Source organism: Cavia porcellus, unplaced genomic scaffold, assembly GCF_034190915.1.
Source record: "Cavia porcellus strain 051 isolate PalLab524CR breed Dunkin Hartley unplaced genomic scaffold, mCavPor4.1 scaffold_26, whole genome shotgun sequence".
Classification (NCBI taxonomy): domain Eukaryota; kingdom Metazoa; phylum Chordata; class Mammalia; order Rodentia; family Caviidae; genus Cavia; species Cavia porcellus.
Genome location: NW_026947509.1, coordinates 22,814,931 through 22,831,527, shown reverse-complemented (window position 1 = coordinate 22,831,527; position 16,597 = coordinate 22,814,931). Strand labels below are relative to the sequence as shown.

At 41.3% G+C, this 16,597-nt stretch overlaps 1 protein-coding gene and 1 long non-coding RNA gene across 10 annotated transcripts in view; one reads left to right on the top strand and one right to left on the bottom strand.

Moving 5' to 3' along the window:
* The window catches only part of LOC100719991 (T cell receptor alpha chain MC.7.G5-like), a 556,517-nt gene that overhangs the window by 406,820 nt on the left and 133,100 nt on the right, over window positions 1-16,597 (top strand).
* The window catches only part of LOC106028677 (uncharacterized), a 51,806-nt gene continuing 37,188 nt past the window's right edge, over window positions 1,980-16,597 (bottom strand). For 7 of the 9 annotated variants that reach the window (XR_010043373.1, XR_010043375.1, XR_010043369.1 and 4 more), the window contains 5 exons: window positions 13,218-16,558; window positions 8,051-8,133; window positions 7,696-7,726; window positions 5,669-5,767; window positions 1,980-4,781 (listed from right to left, as the gene is read on the bottom strand). This is a non-coding gene — a long non-coding RNA (uncharacterized LOC106028677). The remainder of the gene's footprint in view (window positions 4,782-5,668; window positions 5,768-7,695; window positions 7,727-8,050; window positions 8,134-13,217; window positions 16,559-16,597) is intronic. The other 2 variants (XR_001202288.2, XR_010043370.1) reach the window with 2 other exon arrangements.

Sequence of the window (16,597 nt, the reverse complement as noted above, 5' to 3'; positions counted from 1 at the left end):
GGGGCTACTAATGTTGACAAGCTATGCTCTGGCACTGGAAATACAACTATAAATATGATGCAGTTTCTGTTCTAAATAATAGTAAAGTTCAATGAAGGAAACAAAGGAATTTTAAGACAACTATAATAGAAGTGACTAATGCCAAGGCCCAGAATGTTCAGGAAGCCCAGGAGGCACTTCCCTTAGGTGAGATGCGGAGGAGAGAAGGAAGTTACAGTTGGTCCAAGAAGGCTAAGCAGCAGGGCACATGGGAGACCGTAAGACATCTTTGATCCTGTGCGAGTGCATTTTCAGGGGCTGAAGTACTGAGAATGAGTGAGGAAGTCACTATAAGTGGGGCTAGAGGAAGCTGTAGTGATGGCACAGGAGATGTGTGGCAGCAGAATGGTCATCATTCCCATACCAAATGGCTTCTTTTGCTTCTTTGGGACCCAATGACTGACTCCCCCACCCCCACCCCAGCCCCAGATCTCTTTCTGTGACCACCCACCATACCACCTCTATAATGAACAAGACTTCTACGAGCAGAGAACAGTGGATCCAGGTAGGGCAGCCCAGGAAGCATCCCATCAGCCTGCTGTGGACCTATCCACTCCTCTGCATCACCATCTTCAGAACGGTCCTTTCACTCTCGGAACAACTTGGAGCAATTTGCCGGGTACTTGAAAGCTTGAATCACTGCTGAGGTGGCTCAAACATTCCATACCTTGGGGGTGGAGGTTCTTCACAGCCCCCCCAACTTCAGGCTTTTCATTTCAGGGGTCTCTCTATACATAATTTTAGAATCAGACACCAAGTCTTTGACTGTACAGGTTGGGAAGCTGCCACCTTCTGCTGCAGAGCAAAGGAGTGGACTTAAGAACTACCAATGAGCTGGTGTAAGAAGAATAAAGATAACTCCCTAGTTCTAGTATACAAACAAAGAAATTCTCATGACAATATGCAAGGGGAAAATTGATAATTTTAAAAGTCAATTTATACTTGACATTCAGAAATCAACAACAAAAGATAAAGGGACTTATTACTGCAGCTCCAATACAATTCAGTTTCTTATGGTGTCAAGAAAGCCTAGGGCCAAACCAACCGGGCAGATCCAGTGTGCACCAACCCTGAGATAAGAGCTCCTGATAATCTCCACAGTAACCTCTGATAGGAGGCTGGAGCTGAGCTCGGACCACAGGTTTGACTTTGCAGTTGCTTTATCAGTCGAAGAGGCTGACAGGATTTATGTGCTAGACCAAGGTTCCTCCACACTTGTGTCTCACAGAGTCCTGGTAGAAAGTAACAACCTTCAGTGCCGAGAAGGCCTCTCACTGTGGAGGCAGGCTGAGAAACAGAATTTCTACAATCATCTGTGTTGTGGCTCATTGCAGTCATTATGTGGAAATGTTTATATGCATAAACTAGATAAAGCAAGGCTGGTTTTCCATTAGCATTCTAATCAAAATTTCCAAAGCCATTAGGGATAGCATTTACTCTATGAAGAAGAATGAGCAGAGTCATTTTCCAAAATGTTTCTATAACTACATTTCAGGTGTTGAGTGTTTTACATTCTGTATTAGCTACAGAGAAGTTCTAAGGACCCATAGAGGTCGGCAAAGAGGGGTAATAAGCAGGCTTCCTTCATAAGTGAAAAAACTACAACCAAAACTCAATTTTTTAATTCTTTCCATCCATTCTTCCTAATGACCTATCATCTTTTATCACACATTTATTGATAGGGCACTTATTGTGTTCATGATATTAGGCTAGGTTCTGAGGGAAAAAAGTTCTAAGGCAAGTTTTAGTCTAAGTGCTATTTTTGTGAGTGTGTTTACAATTTACCGTTAAGAGGAAAAACATTAGAAAGTTAAAGGGAAATAGATATGATCTAAATATATATTTAAAACCAAAAATTTTGTAAAATTAATAAAAAAATACTTTAAAATTATAATTAAAGATTAGAAGATATACAAAAATGCAAGACGGCACACACTATATAATAATGAGTGTTATGACTTTATATGTGGTACTCTAAGAATTCATGAAGGACCAATCACTTGGAGGAAAAAGTTTCTTACAACAGCCAACATTTGAAAGTTAGATAAGTAGAAAGGAAGAGGGAGGATATTTCAGGAACTTTGTATCAGTTATCTGTTGTTACAAACCTCTCAAAAACTTGAGAGACTAAAATCATTCCTTATCTCACAGTTTCTGTGGGTCAAGAGCCCAAAGTGTGGCTTGGCTGACTCCTCTGGCCTGGGCTCCCACATCAGGCTCCAGTTAGTGCATCAGGCAGGGTTGTAGTCATCTCAGGACTTGGCTGCAAGAAGATCTACTTCAAGCTCTCTTGTGAGGATTTTCACAGCCTGGAGTCCTCACTTGGACATCACCATGGGGCTCCTCTGAACAGAGTAACTTGCTTCCCTAAGGCAAGGCCTCCCGAGGAAGAGAATGTGCCCAATCTTGGAAGAGGTGTACCATTATTCCATCATATTCTGTTTGTTAGAAGTAAATGCAACCCACACTGAAAAGAAGGAATTGCATAAGAGCATGCCAGACAAGTGCTCGAGCCACCAAGCTAAATCCCGGCCCTGATCATCTTTTTTTCTTTTTTTTTTTTTTTAAATTTTATTTAAGGAGAAAAGAAAAAAAAAAGCAGAGAAAGGGTACAAGTTATACAGATTTACAGAAAAAAAATGAACAGTAGGAAATCACTAGTTAATGGATTACATATTGTCATCTTAGAAATAATTGTTCAAGTCACAAAATTAAAGCTTGTAAAGTGGACATTCCAACAATGATACTGCAAACAGTTCTGTTCAATGATCCAATAAAACTCTGTGATATCATTTTCTATCTTATACACTTAAATATACATGCAGTTATATAGTTTAGAGCACTTTCTCTTCCTCTCTTTTGTACAATGACTATTACACAGTGATCATCTTTTGATTAGCGCTTTTACTCAATTCCATCAGCATTACTTGAATCTGCTGGGGAAACTTCGTTAAAAACACTAATGTTGGGAATACAGCCCCAGAGATTCTGGTTGAATGTTGTCGACTTAGGGTTCTGATTTCCCAGGTACTTCAACTTCTGTCATCTCCTGAGGGTTAAAAACTCCTAGTCTAAGACCTTGCAATTCCATGTGTAGTCTAGACCAAGAGCATCAGCATCACCTAGCAGTTTTTTCCAAATGAAGTTTTATGTACCACCCTAGATCTACCAAATCAGAATCTGTATTTTTGAAAAGATCCCCAGACAAATTATGCATATATTAAGGTGTAGGAAGCAGGGAATACGTTGTCATAGTTCACCCTGTGCTGTTGTAACAGAACACCACAGACTGGGTAATTTATAATGAAAATAAATTTATTTCTCACAGTTATGGACTCTAGGAAGTCTATGATCCAAAGTCTACACCTGGCAAGGCCTTTACGTTGTGTGACTCCATGGTAGAAGGTAGAAGCATAATAGATTGTGAAAGAGCAGAGAGAAGAGAGCCAAATTCATCCTTTCATCAGAACCCCACTTCTGTGGTGAGGAACCCACTCTTTTTTCTTTATTGGTACCAGGGATTGAACTCACAACTGCATGCTTGCAAGGCAGGTGCTTATGCCGCTGAGCTAAATCCCCAGCCCCGAGGAACCCACTCTTACAGTAATCTATTAATGAAAGCAGAGTTCACAATCAAACTGCAACATTCATCATTCGTGAAAATTTTCATGAAGTTAAAAAATATACAAACCAGTTTTTTCCACATGCCACCCAAGAATCCTATCTGTAAAACTTTCCTAAAGGGATTCTGATGTCAGCTAGGTATAGGATTCATTGGTAAGCAATTTGTCACCTCAAAATCAGTATAGGTTTTTTTACTAATATAAACAGTATTCTTACTGGGATAACACTGTATTCTTGCATGCTCATTGGAAAGTGGTGTTACATAGAATTCTAGAAATGACCATTTCTTGTTCATCCATAAGCATACCAGGAAATGAATTACTTATTAAATCTATGTGCTCTTTGGGTAAGCCATAGAAATCTCAGACCTTTTGCTGCAAGCTCAAGATTAAGCAGAAAACAACATGAATTGTTAATGTCTGATTAAGGGCTGGGGGAAGACAGCGTGTGTCTCTAGTATTCCAATCCTCCACAGGATGAATGAGGACGGGGAGTTCTGTCCCCTGCTGAGGCCCCATTAGGGTGCAGAAACTCAGAAGCTGAGATGGGCGTGGGATGAACATGAAAAACAGCCTGGGATCAAAGAAGAAGTAATCCTGGGAAAGCAGTCAGACTGCCCAGCAGTGAACAGGGCCACTAGCCTGGTAAGGACACAGACCAATTGTCTCTCAGTGTTCCCCAATTCCCAGTGAGACACAGGAACATCAGTACATTTTTATCGTCCACATTCTCCCCAGTTCACTGGTAAAAGCAGTTGAAACTTGGCAAAGTTGGTATCATTGTTGCCTCAATTGTTGTGCATTCTATTTTTTATTTTTTAACTTATTTTTATCCTTCATGCAAATGTTCAGTTGAAAGAGTTCAGGGCATTGAAAGGAAGTCTCAGAGTGTCCACTTTCTTAAGAAAAAAATCTGAGTTCAGTTATAGAGGGATGATAACGGGATGCTGCTTTCCCCAAGTAGAGGAGCCAGAGGAATTTTGTGAGGCTGGGAAGAGAAAGCTCCTTCCTAATTGCCCAAAGGCAGCCAGAAGTCGGAACTCTGTGTCCAGGAACAGCCCAATGGGAAGGCTGCACTTACAAACGGGTCATCCAGTATTGTAGAACCACAGTTACCAGCTGGAGGCAAGAGAAAAAAAAGAAAAGCATCTGCATCCACCTCTTCCACTGCACCAGAGGAGGCCACCAACAGCCAACAAGGACAACATATTTCCACCGTACAACACACTGTGTATTCTGAAGATGTCATAGCTATGAGGAAAGTACTCATTACAGCCTCTTGAAAGTGCCCAAGGAGTTAGGGTCCAAATAAGAAACGTATTCAACAAAATTCAAACTGTGACCTTCCTTTGGAACAAATAAGATTTTAAACAGCAAGTTAAAAATCATTGAATTTGAAAGCCAGAAGGAATCTTAAAGGTCAAGCAGAAATTCCTCTGTTCAATTTACATGTTCATTAAATATTGATTGAATAAATGATCTTCCATTCTCCATTCAAATATTTTCAATGACAGTTATTATTTTTAAAAGTGATTTCCTATACCAATGATAGATTTGCTTTCTTATAGCTTCATATATTTGTATTTGTTATGCCTACTGGAGCAATATAGACTAAGTTTCAGCTTAATATAGTCTAATAAATTTTAAGCTCTTTGAGATAATCCAAGTTCAACATGCATTTCAGCAGCATATAATTCTTAGGAGGTTGACTAACATAAGGTGGATAGCCAATAAATATGTACTGAATACATGAATTAATATCAAGGGATTCACCCACTATATAACATGTCCACCTAGATATCTCAGAGGTTCTCCAACTCAACTCTAGGATTTAAATCAAGATCACCCTTGTGAACATGATCCTCTCCTAAGCCTCCTATTGTAGTGAATAACACCTTCATCTCAAATCCATTCTCTGCTCTCTTCTCTCTACTACCAAAGCCTGGTCCCAACTACCATTTTCCCCTTTAAATGGTCTTTTGAATAAGCTATTCAGTTGCTGGTACCTTCAAATATGTCCTCCTTATAGCAGCCAATGTGGTCTCTTCAAAATGCAGATATGATCATATTACATCCCAGATTTAAAAATTCTTCAGCAATTTCCTCTGTTAAAAAAAAAAAAGGACTCAAATGTTTAAAAGACCTCTAAGACCCTGCATGGCCTGACCCGTTTTCAACTCCCTTGCAGACCTCATATTCTTGCCTCCTTGCTTTACATGCTGTCAAAATGCCTTCTTGCAGTTTGTTTAAAGTACCAGTTACCCTCCCACCCCATGGCCCTTGTGCACATTATTCCCTCCTGATGGAACATTTCTCCAATCTTGTCAACACTTCAGCTCCTACAGATTTTTTTGAGAATAAAATCCACAAATAAATTCTTCAGCAGTGTCTTGGGATCTCCCAACAAGTTCAGGTTGTTTTAATTTTTTTAGTGCTTTCATAACTCAGTTTATAAGGGTATTTCATCAATTTGGTTAAATTTATTTTCTCACTGTAAGCTTTGGGAGAACAAAGACCAAATATGATTTTGCTCATCCTTTAATTTGAAAAATTACATGAACTCTGGGCATCAGCAGGGCCCTAAGTCTTACTGTACTCTTACTTTTGTGTAGTCTTGGGGATCCCAGGGATACCTAAGCTGAAGTATAAGCTCTCAGAGGCCACCGATTTCTGCTTTGCACACTAAAGAGAACATTCCCAGGCAAGTAAAACCTGCCCAGAAAATCTAGCTAGCTTTGAGGAAATCATAAGGGTTCAATATGATTACTATTTTCTCAGCAATTCCTAGCTTGCTTATAATGAGCCCTTTTGGTGTGTTTTATTTTGTGTGGCTGTTTTCAGCAGCTGTATTATTAAAATGCATAAGTCTATAATTATAGAGCTGCATACTCTCATCCCTTAAATATGTACCTAGCACATACTATATTCCTAAGCACTGTGCCAGCTGCTGAGTTACAAAACACCCAAAGCTCAACCCCTGTCTTCAAGGTGCTCTTTCTAGTGGGAGAAACAGATGTAAAAATAAGCTTTAACAGAGAAAGGACCAAACAGCTTTAAAAACATAGAGAACCTCTGACAGCCCAAGCCTGGGAGGCCTCTAAAGGGGATAATGTGGGTTCATAATAGAGACAACACTGGTTCCTTGAGGTAAGTGGTGCTTGAAGATTCCTTAGGACAAAGATGAGCATCCTCAACAAATACACACACACACACACACACACACACACACACACACACACACGCTTGCACGTGTGCACATGTGGTATAATGTTTGCAACTAATAACCTGGAATTTAATGGGAAAATGCTTAACTCTGTCCTAGACACTACCAGTTTGAGGATTCTTTGTTGTTTGTTGGTTGTCTGTTTGTCTGTTTGTTTGTTTCTTGCAAGGGAATTGAGTGTGTGTGAGTGTTCACAGGACCCTATGGAGATTCAAACCACAGAACAGTATATTTACCTTGTCAGGGAAGGCCTAAAGATTCCCAGAGTGCTATTGCGGCACATAGCATGAAACAGGCCAGCTAAAGTGACAGTAGTCGGGGTTAAAGAGACCAAAAACTAAGCCAAACAAAGTGGAAGGAGAAAGAAAGAGAACATTATTTCCTTCTATACCAGTCACTCCTTTTAGCTTTTTTGTATTCAAGAACCATTGTAAGCCTCTGGGATTTCCAGAACCTGGTGCTGCAGGGCCTCAGACCACCTCACTGTCCTGCTATGGGAACCATGAGAAAGCCTGGAGAGGTGTTTAAGAAAGTCAGATACTCTACAGGGAGGCAAATAATGCCCTCAGGATGGCTATGAACTTCTGCTGTGGTGTGTGTTCTTTTATTTCACACTCTGTGAAATACTGAAACTTCTTCTCAGATATGCAGGCACCTTGTAGCCTCCACTACATTTATTAAATCTTTATCTGGATAAGATTAAGTTGTTTTCATTCATGGAATTGTTTTTAGTCAGAGCAAAACTTTTCTTTCTCCTGCAAGGTATAAAAACATTCCGCTGTAAATCAAACCATTCAGATTTCTTTCTACCTTTCCTCTGGCTTCATGTCTTCTGAGAGCTCTGGAAAAAAAAAAAAAAAAAACGGTGATGCGATTCCTCCAGCCATCCATATCTCGTGTTCACATTAATCAGCTCACAGTGCTCCATTCTCAATGGCCTACAACAATGAACATTCGCTTTTTGCTCTTGCTTTTACCACAAGTTGGTTACTAAGTGTTGCTCCCTGTGTCCTGCCAGTACAGACCCCTGGCTGGAAGAGAAATCTCTTTTTGTGGCATACTGTTTTTAGAGCAGAAGAACAGGAACGCAAGAGCTACTAGTTGAAGTTCAAAGTGCTTCCTAAAGCTTCTGCTCAGACCTGGCATCGCATCAACTCACACTTACCAGTCAAGGCTCTTCCTTGAGCAAGTTCCACGTGGGCTGGGTAGGACCCACCCACCAAAAGCAGAAACAAGATCATCGTTCATCTATAGGAAAGGAGGATGAAATGCTTTACAATAATGACCACAGCCTACCACTCTCTGACTCCACTTAACTACTTAACTACTTTGTCTCCATCATGAAGAATTTCTCCTGATCTCAATGCAAAAGAAATTTGATGTTATTTTTTTCTAAGAATTGTTCTAGGTCAGCACTTGCTATATTGCTCTTCAGAATGTCGCTGTTCCTCAAGATGATATTTGTTGCCCAAATGAAAAGAATTCCATGCACAGATAATTTTGGCAAATGCCACAGATTAATGGTGTCATTTAATAGTCATAGTAATTCTTATCACCATATTAAATGCTTTGAAAACTCCTACTGTAAAGATACCTATTTAACCCAAGATTGAAATCGCAGAATTCTTCTTGTAATGGCACAACCATTAATGTCTCATGAAATTCTAGTGGCCAACACTAGAATCCTAAAGAATTAATGGAGAATCAGTCAGAGGACTTCAAGCTGTTTCCTCATTTCTGTGGATCTAGACTGAAGGACACCTGATGATGTCAACAGACCAACAGGTCTCTACAGGTGCCTAAAAAAAGGCTTGCATTTTTTGCTACGATCAATTTCTATGTAAGAAATTTTACAGTGCTACTCAAGTATTACCCTCCACCTAATAAAGTAAAACTATCTCAAGGCCTTCCTTTCTTTGTGCAGAAAATCAAACTCTCTTAAATACTGCGTCCGATTATTGAGAATATAGCATGAGCCAAGCAGACACAGGATCTACCTTTTTGGATTTATCAGTTTAAGATCAGAAGAAACAGACACAGACACACACAGAATTGCCAGTGATCATACAGACTCATTGCTGGCTACCCATTCCCTCTGGAAATACTTCCAATGTTTAATTTCTGAGGCCACATGTTGTTGATTTCTCTCCATCGTTGGTCTTTCTCAGTTTCCTTTGCTGCTCTTCCTTCTCAAATGGAGCTTCTGTGGAGCTTCAGGGCCCTTCCTGGGTCTTTCTTCATCTTCTCCTTCTCCTAAGTGATCACATTCCTCCTCACAGCACTAAATTTCATATGTGTACCTGCTATGGCTTGATTCTGGATGTCCCTTCAAAGCCTCATGTACTCATAGGTGGGATTTTTGGAGGTTGCTGGATATATGGTGTGTGATATTTGGATTAAGGGTGTCTGACAGCTAAACATGTTTAATACAGTCCTGGGTATGGATAGTGGAAGGGCTATCCTGGATATGGATGGCTCCAATCAATGGGCTTATAGCCTGCATGGAATGCAAGGGCAGAGAGAGAAGGTAGGCTCACTGCTACAGCTGCTTGCTACTTCACTGCCTTTTTCCTGCTTTATTGTGTACTGTTTCCCCTCAGCAATCCTCTTCTGTCCTGCAAAAAGAGCCAGCAGACTACAGACTGAAACCTCTACAAACTGTGAGCAAAAACGCATGTGTTGCGGAAGATTAACTAATGAGCAACTTGTTAACACCCAGGTGCACTGAAGCAGCATGGTGCTGGGTGTGAATGGCCCACCTGAGATTGTTGCCAAAAGCATAAAAAGAGAAGGGGAAAGATGAGGAGGGGAAGATGTGTGCTGTTAATTCTCCTGGAGAAGCTTATCACACTGGTTTTGCTGATATGAACTCAGCTGTTACCATCGAGGAGCTCAAGTTCTCGCTGTCACTGAGGATGGCTGCGGTCCTTTTCGGGGGAGCTCTGGTCCTTACCTTGGGTTTCACTTCCTAGCTCCAGGGCAGATCCCTCAGCCTGCTAGCACAGATCCTTCATCCCTCTGGAGAAGACTTTTCCACTTCCACCTCTGACCTTTGGGCCTTCCCAGTGCTGATCCTTGTAACAGACTTTCATTAGACATTGTTGTGGGTTCTGGGCCTCCAGTTGGACTTGTAAGGACATTGCTATGGGCTCTAGGTCTTCAGCTAGACTCATGCAGAATGTTGCCATAGTATGAGGAACCACTCAGACTGCTTCAAAGCTCAGGGGCATCGAAGGACACCTGAGCATGTGACCCCACTAGTACAGGCACACAGTGGAATGCAGTTAAGTAACCACGACATAGCACAGGTAAACACACATGCATTCTACAAGAATATATATATGAGATAACAATGTGTATAAAAATTATACAATAAAGACACAGGTAGGGCTCTTTCTCTGGCTTTTATGCTCTTCTGCTCTGCTCTGCTCCATGTTACCTGCTGTTGTGCTGATGTCTTGCGCACATGCATCCTTTAATCTTGGGACTTTGCCATCAAAAATCTCTCTTGGGTCTCATAAGGGGGCCAGGACATGGGATCCAGGCCATCAGCTGGATTCTTTGGGTCTTCAGCGTGTGGACAGATCTCCCACACTCTTTCCCATTTGATTCTTTGGATGAATATTATAATCCTAAAACTTGTGTGTACTGTATTAAATCTTTTCCATTATAAGCCCTGACTACTTGAACTATGTCTTGAACTTTGTTGAGTATTTTGTCTTAAAAATGAAGAAAGTCATCAAGACCGTATTTGTGACTCACAAATTTATAATCTCCAGTGTAAATCTCTCCTACATCTCATCCCCTCAACTGAGCCACCTTAACACCTGCCTCTTATTTCATGTGTTCTCTCTTTTGCTGTAATTGTTTGGCTATTTCCTTCATCCTCCTCCTAATTTATAAACCCTCGAGGGCAGGTCTCCTCAGTCTGTTTCATCTTGAGTTTCCACTGTGTAGGGAATCGTAAATGTTTAATATATGATTATTAAGTTTAATGTTTGAACTGACTTTCTGCTTTAGGGATCACCGAGACCCAGATGTAATGAAAGGGAATATTTTATTTAAAGAAATAATGCCTCATCCTTCTGTATTTTCAAATGAACAATCTAAAATGAGAGAACACAGCTACATACATTGGCATGAAGTGAATGCTTGAGTTTAAAAATGCTAAAATAAGCCAACATCATCCCTTGTGGTTGTGGGAAGCTGCCGCAAAGGTTTTATACACTGCTTATGCTCCTGCACCCCATCTGGCGATGCCTGTATGTTACAGCCATATGTGACTCATACCTTGCAACCGTCTCACTCCAATCTACTCCCCACTTTAAAATGAAAAACAAAAGGAAGGCAACAAGGTGCTTGCCTAAAAATCTCCCACCTGACTAGGGCAGCAAGTCAATTGCATAACATTTACTACTCCATTGGATTCCAGGCCAAGGCAGACTCCCTGGATCACACAGAGATGCTTCAGCAGTATACTGCTAATAACAGCATGGGGCAATTGCGCTTCTGAGCCACTTCTGAGCCTTGCTCTGAGGTTTGCTCTTGCTCTTTGCTAAGCCTCTCCCTAGTTCTCTTCCTCCAGGCAAAATAAATTAGGCTTTATATTTCCTTAGAAGGAAAGGAGAGTGGCCATGCTGAAGTACTACTGGACTGTCTGCAGAAAAACTAAGAGCATTTTTCTAGCTGAACTGAGTGAGTCAGGGCTCCTCCCTACCACACGGAGAGGCCGTGGTCATCATGTGGTCCTCTTGCACAGCTCCTTGGTGTGTTTATGGACAAGCTGCTTTTTTTCCCATCTCTTTAGCCTCCACATCCCTGAAACTTAGTAGTTATCAAAACAAGAAGGAAATTGTTTGCATTGTATCTCTTCTGCAAACATATTTTTTCAGATGCCACAGCATTTTTAATTCTATCTTTATTTTTCTGTTAGTATCCCTTCCTTATCACATTTCCCTCAAAACATAAATAGCTTGTGCCACTGTATTTATTAACAAGGGGTCCTCAAGGCAGACAGTGTTGTGAGGAATTTCTGCTGGGTGTTTGGTATGCTATCCAGCTGAGTCCCCAACCACATTGTAAGTCAGTGCAAACATAGCCAACTGGTGAATAAAGGTGACAGTTATACTAACATGCTACAGCTGTGATTCTCAGCTCAACCTCTGGGTCACTAATCTGTGGCTTAAGCTACTACTTTTTAAAATAAGATATTCTGACACAGAGAGATCATTGTCAGTTGAGCCTTCCAAAACTCCTCTTCCCTTGGGTTCTTCTAGTTCATCCTTCTTGGCACATGCTTCCTCTCTGCATTTTTTGTTATCTTCCATCCATGAGTTCTCACCCCAGCCTGGACTCTGATGCCGGATTAGATCAATATCATGTGCTTTGTCAGGTAGTATGACACAACATTATTTCAGTTTGATGGGTGCTTAAGTTGTTCATCATCCAAGGGCAATTTGGCAGTATTTCCTCTACCCTCCTTTGGTAACTTCCAAAGTTCCCACAGTTACTATTCAGTCAGGTACTGTGTTAACTCTTAGACTAATTTGCAATTAGAGCCCTCCCAAAAGGATAGCTTGTACTTCTGTTCAGTAATCTTTTCATTCACTCATGCTAAGCATTCATTATGCAGCTCAACGTGAAGACCCTTTTAACTTGTCATATACACATTGTATATAACAGCGCTTGCATTCTAAACTAGGTTTTAACACAGTAGTATGATGGTGAACGAAAAATAACCACTTAACGACAGCATCCATAGCCATGCTGAATGTTACAAATAAATTACCCTTGGCCCTGTACTTGTCTCTATATCTGTACCAGCAATATTCACTGTAAATGCTACAAAATCTGTCTGAGATACAAAGATCCTAGAAATGGGACAAGAGTAGATGTGGTGTGGGCCCAATTCCTGGAACAGGAGGACATTGGGTCACAGTGGCTCAAGTTGTAATAGATCAAGGTCCCACTTGAACACTACTTTTCCTAAGTGACTTAGGAACTCTTCCCTAGCTCCCAAAGCTAACTTTGGGCTACACTTCTTATCTGCATATCTGTCTAAGTCACTTCCTCATTGCTGGGACAAAATATGCAGCACCTGCAATTTAAAGATGGACAATTTTATTTTGTCTCATTTTTCAGTCCAAGTCAGAGCCAAAGCAGAAATGGAATAATGGAAGGGCCTAGGCTGAGGAAACCCAAGCTCGCATCATGACAACCAGGAAGCAAAGAGGAAAAAAAGTCAGAGAGGGCGATGCACCCTTCCAGGTCACACCCCCAGTGACCTGCTTCTTCTAACAAAGCCCAAACAGCACACTCAACCCCGATCTTACCAATGAATGAATCCATTGATGAATGTAACGCTTCTGTGATCCAATCAACCTCCAACAGCCTTGTCTCAGAGTACATGATAGTTCTGGAAAACATTTCAGATCCAAACCACAACATTCTACCCCTAGCTCCCAAAAGACTCATGTACATCTCTTTATATAAAAATGAATTTAGTCTATGTAAGACTCATCAAAGTTTTAACACTTCCAGAATTGCTGAAAAGTCCAAGTCCAAGGTCTCCTCTGAGACTCAAGATAAATTGTTATCTATGAGCACTTATAAAATCAGAAAGAAAGTTAACACCACTGATATACAATGATATAGTGCAGTGGTGACAAAACTATGGCACACGTACTGCAGTGGGCTGTTGGTATCATTGAAAACTCTAAAAGGTTTGCCATCACTGGCATAAAGTAAACATTTCCATTCAAAAAGAGATAAGTATGAGTGCCAGAAAAGAATGAGACTAAAGCAAGACCAAAACCCAACAAGGCAAGCATTAAATCCTAAAGTTCCACATTCAGCACTCAGGAAAGGGCATAATGGAATGTGAATTCAAAAGGCTGGGACATCCTGCCCCTATGGTATCACAAATTACAGTCCTCATAACCTCTCTCTTGGAATGGTTTTGCTCTCTGCCTGTTGCTTTCCTCTGCAGATAATCCATGTTCCTGGCATCTCTAACTTCCTGAGGTCTCTACTGTGCCTTCAGTTTCTCTGGCACAGGTTCATGCACTGCCCTCTCAGAGACACACTGTCTGGCTTCCACGGGGTTCTTCTGAAGTCCATGTGGAAGCCACCCCAATCTTGTAACTCTTGCATTCTCCATATCCACAAAAATAGCAGCACATGGATGATACCAAGGACCAGTCCTAGTCTGACCAGTCACTGAGCACCTATGTGTGATAGTTGCAGAGGCTTCCAGGTGCCTGGATGACTGAGCACACTGAACCTAGGGAACCCATTCATTAGGGTAGCCCTTTTTTAGCAGGGCTCCCTGGGGCTCTCTTTTCAAAGCAAAGTCCTTCACTTTAGCACTTTTAAGACCATGAAGGGTCTGGTTGATTCCTGAGATGTTGTCAAAGCATTTTTCCTATTGTCTTGATGTAAGGTAGTTGGCTTCTTTGTAATGTTAATCTTTGCAGCAACCAGGCTCTCCTCTACTTCAACTTTACAAGCCCTAACTTTACAGAAGCCAACTTCATAGGCTCTTCTTTTCTGTCCACCAGCAAATTTTTTCAAATATTCAGTTTGACTTTTTTCTCCTGCTTCTCACTCTAAATATGGCTTAAAGATGCTACAGCTTGGGGCTGGGGATTTAGCTCAGCAGCATAAGTGCCTGCCTTGCAAGCAGGCAGTCGTGAGTTCCATCCCTGGTACCGATAAAAACCAAAAAGACCAAAAAAAGAAAAGAAAAAAAAAATGCCACAGCTTGTTCATCAAGCTGCCTTCAAATTTCCTCTGACAGAATAATTGATTTGCTGCCTCAGTCTCCCACAAAGTGGAAAAAATGTAGATAAATTTTCTGCCAGAGCATAACATCTCAACTTCAACTACCAAAGGAGTCTTTGTTCCCAGTTGAAATCTCCTGAGCCAGGCCTTCATCATCAGTATTTGTTTCAGAATTCTGATCTGAACTCTGCGCAGAATCTACCATCAAGCTCAGTTTAAACATTCTAGGACTTTTCTGACCAGAATGTCCAAACACTTCCGGCACCCTCCTTGAACCAGTTTGAAATCACAATGCCCAGCACAATCACAGCAATGACCCCACTTCTCTGGTACCAAAATCTGTCTTGGTAATTTCCTTGCTATTAAGACAAAATATCTGACTGTCTCAATTTAAAGGAGGGGAGATTTATTTTGGCTCACATTTCAATCCATGGTTGGCTGACTGCTAGGCAGAAACATCAGACTGGAAGCGCCTGCACACAGGAAAGCTGTTTGAACCACAATGGTCAGTAAAAAGAGAGGGATGGGCGGAGGAAGGGATGGAAGTAATGCCTTCAAGATCACACCACCAATGACCCATGTCTTCCAACCAGATCCACATCCCGACTGCACACTCAGCACCTGAACACTCTGGTAAATGAATCCACTGGTGAGCACAGAGTGCCTACAATCTAAGCATCTTCCCAAAGCCTCACCTTTGACCACATGAGGGTTTTGGGGACATTCCAGTTCCAAACCATAATGACATGAGTCTTCCCATAAGTGCCCTATAGGGACTCCAAGGTCCAGCACCACCACCACCTCCACCACTCCATCACTTCTTCAGTTAGCTCTAGCTCCATTTTGCCATTCTTTCTGCCTTGTTTCCTTTGCCTCCTAATTGGGGAAGGGAGAGTAAAAATCAGCAGCCCCAAAACTAGGAGGCACTATAGATTTATCAACGATGAAGTACTTGTTAGTGGTAGTGGGCACTACTGGCACAGAGAACCAGAGCCACCAAACCTCTGTTCAGGGAAAACAGGATGAGTCCTCTCCATCAATATCTCTTATCCATACATCTTCTGTTGTGTGTGGCATCAGACACCACACACTGCTTCTTTATCCCCAAATTTAGGTGTACTAGGGAGGGTCTCACTGCCAGGGAGGCACATGCAACTCTCTCCGCTCTTTCTGCCTGGAGTAAAAAGGGTATTTATTTGCTTCTCCTTGAAATATGAAGCAAGAAGCTTCCCTGAGATTCTTGGAAAGCCCAACTATGTCATTACTCCGTGCCAAGAAGACCACTGGCAGACTGGAGGATATAAAATAAGCTATATAATTGAAGTAGTAGAATTTGAGTTCTCTATAAAAATTAAAACATTTACATTCTATTAGGTAACTCCCACCACCAAAGGAGAGGGAAGAGCATTTATGCAGATATTCTCCCTAACTGTCACCAACTCTCCGCAGCCTACTCTACTGTCCAGGGTTTTCCAACTTTTTTAACTCTCTGGTGAGATATTGTTGGACAGGAGTATGAAATCATATTGCTTTGGGATTGTTTTGCTTTGTTTTGTTTTTTGTAAATGGAGCTCAAAGAACAAAGTCATAAGATCAGTCTGTTAGCAACATGAAAACCTCTTTTCTAGCTTCTCTACTTCTACTTGAGCTTCACCAAGCCCTTTGGGCTCCTGGCAAGCAAGACAAAATAAAAAGGATTTCCAGGGACAGCAGAAAGTTTTCGTGTGACCCACAGTTCTCTCTCTTGGCAGAAAATCCCTACTGCGAAATCAGAAATTCCAGGCAAGTAGAAAGAAATCCTCCCTCCAAAAACAGTAGCCACTTGGGAGACGTTAACACATCTTCACTGTTAATGGTGTGTCTTCCTGGATAGCTGTGGTCTTTTGTAAGCCTGGGAATTAGGAAACAAGAACAAAAGGAGAAAATGAAG